This window comes from Manis javanica, chromosome 16 (assembly GCF_040802235.1).
Source record: "Manis javanica isolate MJ-LG chromosome 16, MJ_LKY, whole genome shotgun sequence".
Taxonomy (NCBI): Eukaryota; Metazoa; Chordata; class Mammalia; order Pholidota; family Manidae; genus Manis; species Manis javanica.
Window position 1 is genome coordinate 12,441,344 of NC_133171.1, and position 14,210 is coordinate 12,455,553.

The 14,210-nt window shown below is 38.2% G+C and overlaps 1 protein-coding gene across 1 annotated transcript in view; it reads right to left on the reverse strand.

Moving 5' to 3' along the window:
- Nucleotides 1–14,210, reverse strand: part of GMDS (GDP-mannose 4,6-dehydratase) — a 703,979-nt gene that overhangs the window by 104,922 nt on the left and 584,847 nt on the right. The gene's annotated exons all lie outside the window — the stretch shown is intronic.

Below are 14,210 nucleotides of genomic sequence, written 5' to 3' on the forward strand. Positions count from 1 at the left end.
CTGTCGGCTGGGAAGCAGAGCGTACAGGGTGCATTTTCTACAGATTGAGGAAGTGAGGACGCAGGGTGCGGAGGAGGAGCCGAGGAGGAGGCAGAAGGGAGAGTCAACCAGCAAGTGCTCCAGAAGGCAAGAGGGCCGAAACCAAGGCCAGAAGGAGGGGCTGCCCCCAGGCTGGAGTTAGAAACAGGAGAGGAGTACAGGGCATACTTTCTATGTGCAGGGGGTCACTGCACTGTTTTCATCATAGAACCACTCTCATTTCCAAAAGACAGCGCTAGAGGAATGCCGCGCAGTGGGCAGATGAGAACTCTAGTGCGCAGGCCCTTTGCATCACTACTGACATGGAGACTCCCTTGTCTCCATCCATGCTCAGTTTTCTTCCATTTAATTTATATTAATAATGATTTGTTATTAAATAAGGGTGTTCCAGCTGTTCCATGGTAGTTAATAATAAACAGTAAAAAATGTGAACTTTAAATTCATGTAGATGGCTGCTCACGTTGCTTGTTAGAGTAATGGCTACCTTTATTCTGTGCTGTCCAGTTTATACGTGGGGAGAAAGGAGTTCAGGGGGCTGAACAATTTAGGGGAGGCCAGTTGCAGAAGGGCTCAGACCCAGCTGCTACCTCACTCAGCGGGAATGAGCAGGATGGGTGTGGTGCTTTTCTTAAAAGACACTGCCATTTTTATGGAGAGGCCCCTCCAACCATTATTGTAAGAGTTGTTCATTGGCCAATATTCCCTTGCTTTCTTCTTTTTATCAGTACCACCAAAAAACTATTAAATACAGAGGCTCCACTTTCAAATCGTCTTTTCTTATGCTTTAATCAGGTTGGTATAATTAATTCAATGGCAAACATCTTCATCTTCTGTGGTTGTGTCTGAGACAACTCAAGACCACAAATTAAAAAAATAGAGCAGAGATGGCTCTCCTCAGCTGTAAAAATGGCAGGGAAAGAAAGTTCAAACATACAGTTGGCTTTTCAGAGGGCCTCAGTGTTTCTATGCTATCTCTAAATGGGTTACTGAGTGTGCTCTATCAACCTGCTTTATATTTATTTTAACTTGGCTGGGGTGTCCTATCTACCCCAAGAATGTAGGTACAGTTTCTCCAGCTTTACAGGAGTAAGCAAAATGGATGGAAACCTTACTTAGGGACAACAGTGGGAAGGTGGCAATTTAAAGTCTAGGCTAAACTCTGCATGAGAGCCTCAGCCACAGCTCAGGGCCTTCTGCCATCTGTGTCTTCTCTATTTGCCCAGCCAAATCAACCCATCTCCCTCCCTCCTACCTCCCACAAACCTTCACTGAGTCCTAGGCATTAAGCCTAGCCAGGTGCTAAGGATACAGAAGTAAGTCAGCTAGACATAGCCTTTGTTAGGGTTTTGGATGTCCAGTGGCCACCACAATATAGAGTGAATGATAGTAGGAGGTAGACAGAGTGCTATTAGAAGGCCCAGGAGGGCACCTAGCAAGATTTGGTTGGGGGGAGGGTGTTGGCCACAAGGAGGATGTCTAAGCTAAAACAGAGAATGAGTGGGAGGGGGAGAGGGGCAGAGGGCACAGCAGGTGTGGGCATCTCTTGATATGCCCCAATGTGGTCAGGCTGGTCCAACCCAGTTTATCAGCTTGCCTGTCGCCCACATAAAATCTGCTAGCTCCTGCCTCTATGCCTTTGCTTATGCCAGTCCACCCACTTACAATGCTTTCCCTCTTCCTAACTACCATCCATATCTTCCATTTTGGCCAAGGGCCCATTTAAATCTATCTGCAGACATCAGTCCAATAGTGATCATGGTTGCTATTACTTCACTACTGATACTACAAATTTGTACAATCCATCATCTATCTGTGTATATTTGTACATAATGTATTCTTACTGTCACTCATTAGAGCCTACACTTTTCAAGGCGAAGGAAATGTCTTTTGTTTTTCTTAGATGAGTTTGGCTTTGAGAGAAAAATCAAGTGGATAGGGAGTACATGTACTGAGAGGTCTACTGTGTCTTAGGCACTGTGCTGGCTGCTTGATGAGGTGACTGACAGAGGCAGCAGTTATTCTGAGGGTCTAATGAATTCCTAAAGAATTTAGATTGACCCCCTACCCCAGTGAGTTGCATCAATTGTATATGAAATGGAATGAGGGTTGCCTCAGCCTCCGAGACAATGTGCTATCAGGGCTCACATCGTATACACACCGATAACTGGAAAACCTGCTGCTTCAATAAAGGTTCACATCACTTTAGACTGTTGTATATCTTTTAATGGGTTAAAAACCCAGCTAACTTGAAAGTTTATAAATATAAAATGATAGTTGGGCTTAGATTTCTAGAGAGAGTGGGGAGAGAAAGACAAAGAAGAACGCCCGGAGGAAGCACAGCGGCTGGCTTCTCTGTCCAGGGTAAGCTGAAGCTTCTATGAAAAGACCCAGTCTCTTTATTAGGACTAAGTATTGTGTGGATACTTTTGAAGGCCCGGATCTACTTAGAGCATCTCCAGAAAGCCCTCAGAGCACCAATGTTCAGGAACAGAGACTTTCTAGCAGGCTTTTTTATGGAGATTTATTTTTCTAGGTCTAATGACAGATTCTAAGTGATGTAACACTCAGTCTCACCGATTTAATTCAACTTGGCTGGACAGTATGACCAACAAAGATGTAGCAAGCGGTTAAGCTGGGAGGTAGTGCTGTTATGGGGCTCAGAAGGTGCTGGTCTGAACACAGATGCGGCAATGCTGCATCCCGGGAAGGGCCACTTAGTGCATGAATGCACATTTTAAGAGAGGAAATCTTCCCAGATGAAAGAACGCAAAGCCACAGTGATTTTTCTCCTGACTTTCCCTCCAAATTGAACCCTTAGAAGGATGTCATGGGAAAAATCTGTTCACCAAAAATGTCTGATTGGAAAGGTGTGCAAACTAACACAGTCATAGGCTCAGCAAAAAAGCCTTACAGCACATGCACGAGCTGCAAGGCTTCTGGCCCACACCCAGAGCCTCCCTCTGCCGGCCTCCTCATGCCCGTCCTCAGCACCAGGGGCCGGCAGCCCCGCTCCCAGGAAACAGCCCCAATTAAGGGAGAAGATGCAGGAGCGCTAAACAGTGTGTTTATCCCACGAGGTGGACTTCAGGAATGAGTTTCTTCATAAATGTATGCTTGTTGTTGCCCTTGTTTTTACTTAAACTGTAGATACCGCACCACAAACTATGATAATTATTTCTATTGACTGAAACAGCCTTTTTTCTCCTCAGCAACAGATGGTAGTTCTCACATGGTTGCAGGCTATTCTTACAACTCTCTTCTCAAAATTTAACAAGATTCGTGACAGAAAATTAGCAAAGACAAGTATTTGCCTGTTTAGTTTATGCTTCCATCACTCCAATTGTAAGAGAAAAGAGCTTCCTTTTCACATTACTTAGTAGTGGATGGGAAAGTGAACAGCAAAACATGATGCTAAAAACAACCCCGACAATGCAACCTCTCCAAATAAACAAACACCCAGTGACCTTGGAAGAAAGCATTTGTTGCCATAAGAGTGTCTTCTCAATACAAATTACCAAATGGAAATTTAAATGCCAAACATTACCATGAATTTGCTCAGGATCACTCGTATTCATCTGCCCCCCAAGTATCTTCTATTGACTCAACCTCAAAGGAATATACTATTTTCTAATAAATTTAAAACAAAAATCACTCCAACATTGTCAAAGGCTTCAAAGCAAATATTCATGCCAATTCTTAACATATAGATGGCAAGACACCTTTCAAGCCTTTTCACTGAATATTGCAACAGGTATTTTCAAAAACAGTAACAGAAATGTTGTCACAGATCTTAAAACAGCTAGAGTGAGAATGTTCCAGAAATGACTGGTGTGTCTGATATAAAAGTCATGTAGTATGAGCTAAAGAGAAAGTCCAGAAGTTTAGAGAAATAACTACAACCTTCCTTGAAGAACACAGAGCACAACATGGAAAAATAATGAGAGGACAGAGTTTTCTATCCTCATTGATGATGCCACTAATCAAGCTCTTTTTCACCCAGTGTGCCCAGGTTTTCACCAGATCCTGTTGATTCTGTCTTTCTTGGGTCAATCTGTCCTATCTCCATGCCCTTAGTAGCTCTTAGTAGCTTCCTGGGGTAGGAGGCATGGTGGTTTCCCAGTAGCTGTTACCACCACTGGAGAATGAGTCGTGCTGAAGGCATTCCTACTGACCTAACTTGGGGCAGTTAAGGTGACAATGGGCAACCTTGGAGAGACTTTCTGGACCCACTGCTTTTGGATATCCATTTGGGCTTGATTAAGTAGGTGCTGGAGCACCTGCCACAGACCAGGTGTTGTGACAACTGAGCACATGCTGGCAGGTGAGATGGAGGCCAGGTCCACCCCATTCTCTTACAGCTGCAGACCCGAAGGACAGGAGGCTCAAGGAAATCGGAGTGACCACAGATTAAGCGGCAATTTGCCTCTCATGACCAAAATTGCATAGAGTAAAAATTATCCTTGAAGGATCCTCCAAATCTTGCTTTTTTCATCAGAACTTGGGCTCACGAGCTCTCAGAAGCCAAGGTTCACTTCTTTTGCTCCCTCTGCATTCTGGCTGAGGCTCGTATTCCCAGAGGCATGCAGGCTTCGGTCTGGTTTTGTAAGTCATTTGCTTATGGTGTGACGCTGCTGTTCGCATGCAACCATCACATCACAAAGGTTTTTTTTAAAGGACATAAACAAGAAGGGCAATATAAAGGAGTCATAAAATACTCAGTTTAGAATATGACTGTACCACGCATTTGCTGGGAGGCCTCGGGATTGTACCTTACCGTGCCTCAGTTTCCTTCTCAGTGAAACAGCACACCCAGCTCCGGGGTTAAAATGAACAGGTGTGCAGCTCATAGCACACTTCTGGACTCACATGAAATGATCATTGAATGCTATGAAGACCATGTTGTTTTTGTCTGCTTGGCACCACTTTTTGCCTTTTTTCTAAAAATGACATCATTCTCTTGGGGGAGGACCCTGATTCTCTCCCATTCAAGCCATGGACTTCTGTGGGACTGCTGAGCCCAGAATTCTCTCTTCCTGACAAATGCACAAGGCCTAGGAGGCTGCCCCCTACTCTGGTTTCAGCGAGTTGTCTAGAGATGATCACAGGAACCCAGGGGCCAGCCAGAGTCCTTCCTTAGGGTTTTTCTAAGTGGATAGCAATCAGAAGGTTCTAGTCCTCTTGACTCTGCCAATCTGTTTCCCCACAAGTGCTACCAGCAATGTCCTCTGCCACAGGGCCTGCTGAGGGATGAGGGCGGTATCCCAGGAGCAGGGGGGCCAAGGGCAGGGGGCACTCTGATGGAGCTCCAGGCCTGGACACCATGGCCCCAAGGCCACTCTGAGTTCTGACTGCTAATAGTGCTCATTCACTTTTCTCTCCTTCCTAATATACTTTCATGGTGCTCAAGGTTTTCTTGGACTATAGTGAATACTTCATAGACTAAAAAAAACAAGAACTTATACCTTCAAAACTTCTGGAGCTTAACAAAACACTCCTAAAAATAAACCCAGTCATGCTGGATTCCTAAGAAATACAAACAAAAAGTGCACAGTTTTGGGGGAATAAGACGTTAAGTTGCTTCCATTGTACAGTAGAGAGTGTTAATTTCTTCAAAAGCACATTTTAATAAAAACTTTGGAGGGTTGTTCAACAGCAACATGAATTCTATATTAAAAGATGTTAAAAAAAAGCTCAATCCCAATACAACCAATCCATGATATATTTTTATGTCCACAAAAGAATATGGACAATTCTCTTAAAACATGAAATATCTCTGCAAAAAATTAAGCTGAAGGTATAAAGATAACCTAGATGGCTAAACTGAACTGTGAAGATTATTTTATATCCATCTGCTTTTTACTTTTACTCAAATATTCAACTTGCAGTACTGTAGTTACAATAAAAAAGACCACATTTTTGCTTTCCTACTCTTTATCTTCTCTAATTAATATAATTAGTTTCTGGCAAAACATTTTTATGGAAAGCAAACTTCTAAGTCAGCTAGCTAAAGAAGGAAGAAAATGTAGGTGAACAAAAACTAATTTATATACATTAATTCTAATTTAAAAAATTTCTCTACATATTAAAATTCAGAAGCAAAATTACCTTAAGACCATTACAAAGACACTGGTCATGGGTTTGTGGCCTTTCACTTATTCCTGGGACTTCAGCAATTTCAAATGTTTTAAAATGTAAACTGGTATAGGAAAGCATGTTACATTTCCAAAAAAATAAGCTGTTGCACGTTCTCCAATTTTCAAGGTTATTTTTTACAGATTGCTATTGTAATTTTGAAGTAAACAACTACTTTATACTAACTTGTTAGTTCACTTGGAAGAACTTGCCTCATCAAGAAGTGATGGGCATGGGTATTTCATGATTACTGGTAAAGCAGTGTCCCTAAGGTTCCGAGGCCGACTCATATTCCCAAAGCACAGAACCGCATCTTGTATTAGACATTCATGTAGTCACGGTAGGACCAGAAGCACTTTCCAGAAACTATGGCTTTATACTGTGGGGATCCCGGTGACCTTCTGGACTATCTCTCTGAAATCATATGGAAGGAGAAAGGTAGGTATGACTCTTGCTGTTTAGATCTCTTCATCTCACCTTAGAACATTCTTGAATTTATTAATGGCTAAAATGGAAAGTCCAGAGAACTCTTTTTACTCAATTTATTAAGTTCAAACCAGTTGCAGTTAAATTCAATTACCATTTAAATTATCTTTTGGATACTGGAGATGTGAGGGCTAGAAAGACAAAGGAAGACAAGGAACTATACCAGCAGCAGGTGCTCACTGACCTGTTCTCACCAGAAACCCTGGAATTGTTAGGTCTTCTCACTTTTAAGCAATTATGCCCCCTCCAAAAAACACTAAAATTAAATCCCCAATTTTCAAAAATTCTTTTTCCATTATTGATTCATTAAAGCATCAATATATTTACCAAATGTCAGACACTGCACTGTGTAGGATGAAAGGCACAGAAGGGAACCAGACTCTCTGCCCCTAAGGAGCCTAAAGTCTAGTCTTCCAGGGAAGGTGAAGTCACAGGTGACTGAAAACAGGAGGGACAGTTATACAGGACTGGTCTTGGTGATTATCACGTTCATTTCAAACTGGAGGGTTTATCATTCTCTCAGGCTTTCTGATTCAAAGTGTGGCCCATGGACCAGCGGCACGGCTATTACTTGGCATCTTGTTAGAAATTCAGAATCTCAGCTCCTACCCAGACCTCCTGGTTTTAAATCTTCACTTTAACAAGATGTCCAAGTGATTCACAGATCATTAAAGTTTGAGAACCACTGCTATACTGGAAATAGATTGAGCAAAACAAGGTTTCATTCTGATAAATGGCCAATTGCTTCTCAGAAGGGGCCAGGGTTGAAGACGTGGTGCTGTCCGACCCCTATCTGACTACTATTGAATAAGCTTGTTCTCCTTCCCATGATCGCCTTTCTCTGCTAAGTGTCTTTGCCAAGGTTCTCCTGATCACACGAACATAAAACTTAGTATGACTTTCTTCACTTTTTCTTGTCTCTAAATATAGAATCAGTTGCCCAATCTTATTGTTTCCATATATTTTCTGTCCTGAGTATTCGTCGTTGACAAATGTCATTTTCAATCAATTCCCATTTTATTAAAAGAAAACACTTGTATAGAGTTTAGGATTATCAGGCAATGTCTTCCGGGAACCACATATATTAGTCCATGTGATCTACCCCCCTCCCTGTGAACTGGGTACTCTTATTATCCCCATTTTACAGTTGAGAAAATGGAGAACAGCGAGGATAAAGAACTCCCCCAGGAAGTTTGCAGAGTTGGGATTCAAACCCAGTGACTGTGACACCGGGACTGTACTTTTACGGCACCCAGTATCATGCTATACCGTGCAGATGAGGTCCTAGCAATGTATCAATCAGGTCATGGGATAAATTAAAAAAGGCATCCTTGGGAGAAATAGGTGTACTCCTGAAGGTCTAGCAAAGCATGTTTCCCCAAAATGTAATAAAACTAGGAGTTACTGAGGTACAATACTATCCTTGGCCTTCTACACTTTGTTCAGATCTCAGTGTGTTTTCTTTGCTTGGATCTGACTGTGCAGACACTGTTCCCAAGGACTTGCTAGCCCCGTCAAAAGCTCCCAGCTGCAGCAGGACTCTGAAACCCAGGGAGCAGTCTTGGCCCTAAGCACGCGGAGTGGCCTGTGGTTTCCCTGCTCTTCATCCAGCTGAGATCGGCATGCAGATGCACGGGGCCCAGAGAAGATCCAGAGGAAGGAAATCGAAAAAAAAACAAACAATAGAACATAACTTGCAGACAGCATTCATTAAGCCATCATGATTTTATTATCTGGCCCTGAGAAGGAATTTTGTATTTTCATACAAACTATGAAGAATATGCACTGTAAACATTCTGTTCCCACAACTCAAAGATTCGACACGGAGAGCCCTGAGACAGGCCCTGGCACACAGGTGTAAGAGCTGCGGCGCTGTGATAGGCTGCCGCGGAGAAGACTTGTTAAAGGACAAAGCCAGGCCTTCAGGTCATCTAGAATAATCCGCATCTTACATCCACCTCTCTTTTCTGGGGGAATTTGGAAAAAGGTGTTGATGTCCCTAAAATTTTATATACCACTCTCAGGCAATTTTTAATATACCACTAAAAGCTTGATTTGTGGTTTAGTCTGTCATTTAAAACTGGGCCTCTACTGAGGGACAAACTATCAGTAAGTAGTCCCGTGGCTAGAGAGGGGAGGAGTCAGACATGCCGGATGTATTACTCAGTTTTGAATGACAGAAGAACATTCCTCAGTGGGGATCTGCAGAACTCTGCTGTGTGTGTGGGGGGGTATTTAATATAAATTTAAAAATTAAGCTTGGAAAGTGCTAGGTTAAATAAAGTTAAACAGTTTCTTTTCTGGTGATTCTCCAAGAAGGGTGATAATCAATATTTCTAAGTGAACTAGACATGGGTTGATTTTTTTGACATCTTCTGGAATAGCATCCTTGTTTGTGAAAGACTGTGCTAGGTCAAAAAACAGGCATTTACTTCATGGGACTGTAGGTCAGAGGGATGGCGCGGTGACAAAAAACAGAATATATGGCCAAGATGGGAGAATGGTCAAGGTTCATACACTTTCCAACAGGGTCTTGGTTGGGGATTCATTTGTAAGACTATCCCTAATTTTTAAAAAATTGTGTGAAAGCATATAAATTCATTATATAAAAGCATATACTACAAAAAGCATATAAATTCATTATAGAAAATCTGGATATAGAGAAATGTATACAGAATACTAAAAGTCACCCATAATTCTACCGTGTGGAAACTGCCCTGATTTTTTGGTCTGTTTTCCTAATGCCAAATTTTGGTGTGTTTTCTTCTAATGTTTTGCAGGCATATTTTTAGGGAGTTTGGATCATACAAGAGATGAAAACGTGTATACTGCTTTTTTTCACTTAACACTGTCATAATCATATTTCACGTTATCCAAATTCCTCTTATGCACTACTTTTAAGTCATATAGATAATTAAATTCACTTGAACATTCCTTCGTGATAGCTAATTCAGTTCCTTATTTTCTATTCCTTTTATTAAAAATCTATTATATTGAGGTATAATTTATAAACAATAAAATGTGTAACAAGTGTATAGTTTGATGAAGTTTTAAAAAATGCATGCATGCATTCAGTATCACCACCACAATCAAGATATAAAACATTTCTACCACCCCAAAAGATTTCCTGTCCTTTTCCCCAGTTACCACCACACCCTCAGCCTCGATCATGTCCAGGCAACCTCTGATTGGCTTTCTATCAGTACAATTTACATTTCCTAGAATATCATATAAGTAGAATTATACAGTATGTATTTTTTTTGATGGTTGATTTCTTTCATTAAGGATAATGATTTTAAGATCCATCCACCTTGTTGGGTCTATCAGTAGTTTATGCTTTTTCATGATTGAATAGTATTTCATTTATGGATATATCACATTTATTTATACAGTCACTGGTTGATTGGACATTGGGGAGGTAATGTTTTATTAGGAATAAAGCTGTATGTACATTCATACATAACTCTCCATATGGACATATGTTTTCATTCTTCTTTGGAAAGTGTCTAGCATAATTGCTTATCATATGGTAAATATCAATTTGATTTTACAAGAAGGCCAAAGTATTTTTCAAGGTGATTGCACCATTTATACTTTCACAGTAATATGTGAAAGTTCTACTTGTTGCAACCTACTTGTCAATACCTAGCATTGTCAGTCTCTTTCATTTTGGCGATTCTAAGGGGAGTGTAGTGGTATTATATTGTTTTAATGTGTATTTTCTAGATGACTTAACATGTTGATTATCTTTTCATGTGCTAAGCAGTCATTTGTATATTTTCTTGTGTGTAGTATCTATTCATATATTTGGTCCATTTTTTAATTCAGTTATTTGTCTTATCTTTGAGTTATAGGAGATCTTTACATGTTCTAGATACAAGTCCTTTAGCATTACACTTATTTTCTATCAGACTACGGTTGGCCTTTTCATTTTCTTAGTGGTAAAAGAGCAGAGGTTTTTACTGTGATAATTATTTTGTTATTTTTTCTTGCATGGTTCTTGTTTTGGTGTCCTAAGAAATCCTTGCCTCTACCCTAAATCGATCTAAACACTGAATGCAAACACACACACAAAACAAAAAGCCATTAAGAACGATGAATCGAACTACATGAAAATGTAAAATTTTTGCTGTTTGAAAGGTATTGTTAAGAAACTGAAAAGGCAAGTCATGGACTGAAATAATATATTTGTAAAACATAAAAAAACCTTATAATAACTCAATAATAGAAAAATAACCTAAGAAATCTTTACCTACTCCAAGGTTGCAAAGTTTTTCTCCTGTTTTCGTCTAACAGTTTTTAGTTTTGGCTCTTACATTTAGATCTATGATCTGTTTCAATAAATGTGTGTGTGTGGTGTGATTTATAGGTTGAGTTTTTACTTTTTTCCCCCAATATGGCTATTTATAATCCCAGCCACCATTTGTTGACAGACTGTATTTTCCCAGTTAATTACCTTGACATCTTTATAGAAATTCAATAGGTCACACAAGTGTGAGTTTATTTCTCAGCTTTATATTCTGCCCCATCGATCTATAAGTCTATACTTGTGACAATACCATGCAGATTAAGCGTTAAAAAAGTCTTAAAATCAGGGAGTAAATGTTGTCCAGCTTATATCTTCTTTTTCAAAATGATTCTAGGTCCTTTGCATTTCCATATAAATTTTAGAATCAGCTTGTGAATTTCTACCAGAAAAGAGCCTGTGATTTTGACTGGGATTGAACTTAATCTATATATTAATTTGAAGAGACCCAGCATTTACAAACATTCAATCCTCTAATCCAAGAACGTGGTTCATCTCTCCATTTACTTAGTGGTTTTCTTCCATCAATGGTTTTTAGATTACAATGCATAAATCTTTCATATATTTTTATGAAATTCATCTATAGGTATTTCATGTTTTTCTGTTTCTAATATAAGCAGTATTATGCTTCTTAAAAAATTTAGATTTCCAATTGTTCCTTGATAGTATATGGAAATAAAATAGATTTTTATATATAGACTTTGTACCTTGTGACATTGTAAATATATTTGTTTAAGTAGCAATTTTGTTAGATTATTTAGGTAATTTATGTACTCCATCATGCTATCTGTGAATAAAGACAGATATACTTCTTCCTTTCATTTCTTTTTCTTGTTTTATTTTTGGCTAGGATCTCTAGGACAATGCTGAAAAGCAATGCTCAAAACATACATCCTTGCCTTGATCCTGATTTTTCAGACAAAAGCATTCAGTCTGTCAATTTTAAGTATACTGAATTGTGGGTTTTTCTCAGAGACCACTTATCAGCTTGAGGAAATTTCCTTCAGTTGAGAGTTTTATTTATTTATTTTTTAATTAATAAATAGTTGTTGAATTTAGTGAAATGCTTTTCCTCATTTTTTGAAAAAAATAATATGGTTTCTCTCTCTGTCTTCTTAATATGGTGAATTACACTGATTTTCAAATGTTAAACTAACTTTGCATTCCTAGGATAAATCCCACTTAGCCATAGTGTATCAACTTGCTATTTTTATATTGCTAGACTCAATTTTCTAATTTGTTAGTGATTTTTTGTTTCTATGTTCATGTGGAAATACTAGCCTGTACATTTCTTACAATGTTTTTGTTTTTAAAATCAGAGTAATCCTGGTTTCATAATATGAGTTAGGAAGTATTCTCTCTTCTAAGTATTTATAGAAAGGGCATTATATTCTTCCTTAATGTTTGAAATTCAGTTTCTTTAGCAGATAAAGAATTATTAAGATTTATATATATATATATAAAGAACTCATAAAACTCAATACCAGAAAAACAAATAATTCAATTAAAAAATGGCAGAAGACCTGAAGACAGATTTTTCCAAAACAGCAATATAGATGGCCAACAGGCACAGGAAAAGATGCTCAACATCATTAATCATTAGGAAAATTTTAGAAATCAAAACCAAAATGAGGTATCACCTCAGAATGGCTACTATCTAAAAGACAAGAAATAACAAGTGTTGGCGAGGATATGGAGAAAAGGGAGCCTCCTACACAGTTGGTGGGAATGTAAATTGGTCCGGCCACTGTGGAAAACAATATGGAGGTTCCTTAAAACACTTAAATGAGAAATAAATATATGACCCAGCAATTCCACTTCTGGGAATTTACCTAAAGAAGACAAAATCATTAATTCAAAAAGATAAATTCACACCTCTGTTCACTGTAGCATTATTTACAATAGCAAAGATATGTAAACAACTCAAATGCCCATTGCTAGATTAATGGATAAAGAAGATGAGGTACATATACACGAAATATTTTTCTTCTTTTTTAATATCAGAACTCAAAATTACCACCTTCTCTTCAAGCCAAAGCAATTTTATTACACTGTTTTCATTTTCATTTACTTACAAATACGTTCTAATTTCACTTGTGATTTCTTCTTTGACCTGTGAGTTTTTTACAAGTGTGTTGTTGGTTTCTAAATAGTTTGGGGTTTTTAATATTCTTCCATCATTGATTTCTAGTTAAATTTCATTTTGGTAAGAAAATATATTCATGCAATTTTAATTCTTCAAAATTTATAGACTTCTTTTATGGCACAGAATTGGTCTCTTGGTGACTGTTTAAGTGCACCTGAATGTGTATTCTGCTGTTTTGCCTTGACGGGTGGCATATTCTATAAATGTCAATTAGGTCAAGTAGGTTTATCATGTTCAGGTCTTCTTTATCCTCAAAGATTTTCTGTCTACCTGTTCTGTCAGTTTTGGAGAGAAGAGTGTTGAAGTATCCAAATACAGTTTGTCTGTTTTCCTCAGTTCTGTCAGTATTTGAAGTAACTAACTTGGAATATAAACATGTAAACTTGTTTTGTCTTCATGATGAATCAATCCCTTTAAAATTATGAAATGACTCTTTATACTTCTTAAATGAGTTCATTTGTCTGACATACATACGGCCACTCCAGCTTTCTTATGATTACTGTTTGTATGTTTTTAAAAATCTTTTTGCTTTTAACTTATTTATGTGTTTATATTTAAAGTGTGTCTCTTGTAGATATCACACTGCTTCTTTATCAAGTTGAACAGTATCTCCCTTTTAGAGTATTTAGAATATCTACAATGGGTATAATTATCAGTATAGTTAGTATTTGTTTTATATTTGTCTTATCTGTTATTTGTTCCCACTCTCTCTTTCCTGCTTTCTTTTAGATTATTTTTTAGGATTTCATTTTAACTGTACTATTAGTTTATTGTTATCTTTCAGTTTGTTTTGTTTCAGTAGTTTCTTTAGAGTGTACACTTTAAAGTACATACTTTAACTTATTGCAGTCTATCTTCAAGTAATTTTATACCAGTTCACATCTCATGTAAAAATCTTACAAAAAATAAAATGATGAAATGCTTCTATCCTGCACCATCCTTCATAGTACTGTTGTCATACAACTGATTTATATATATATCAGAAACCTCACAATACATTGCTATTGTTTTTACTTTCAACAGTCAATTACCTTTAAAAGAAATTTTAAAATGAGGGTAAAAACCTTTTGTATTTTCCCACATATTTACTATTTGTCTTGC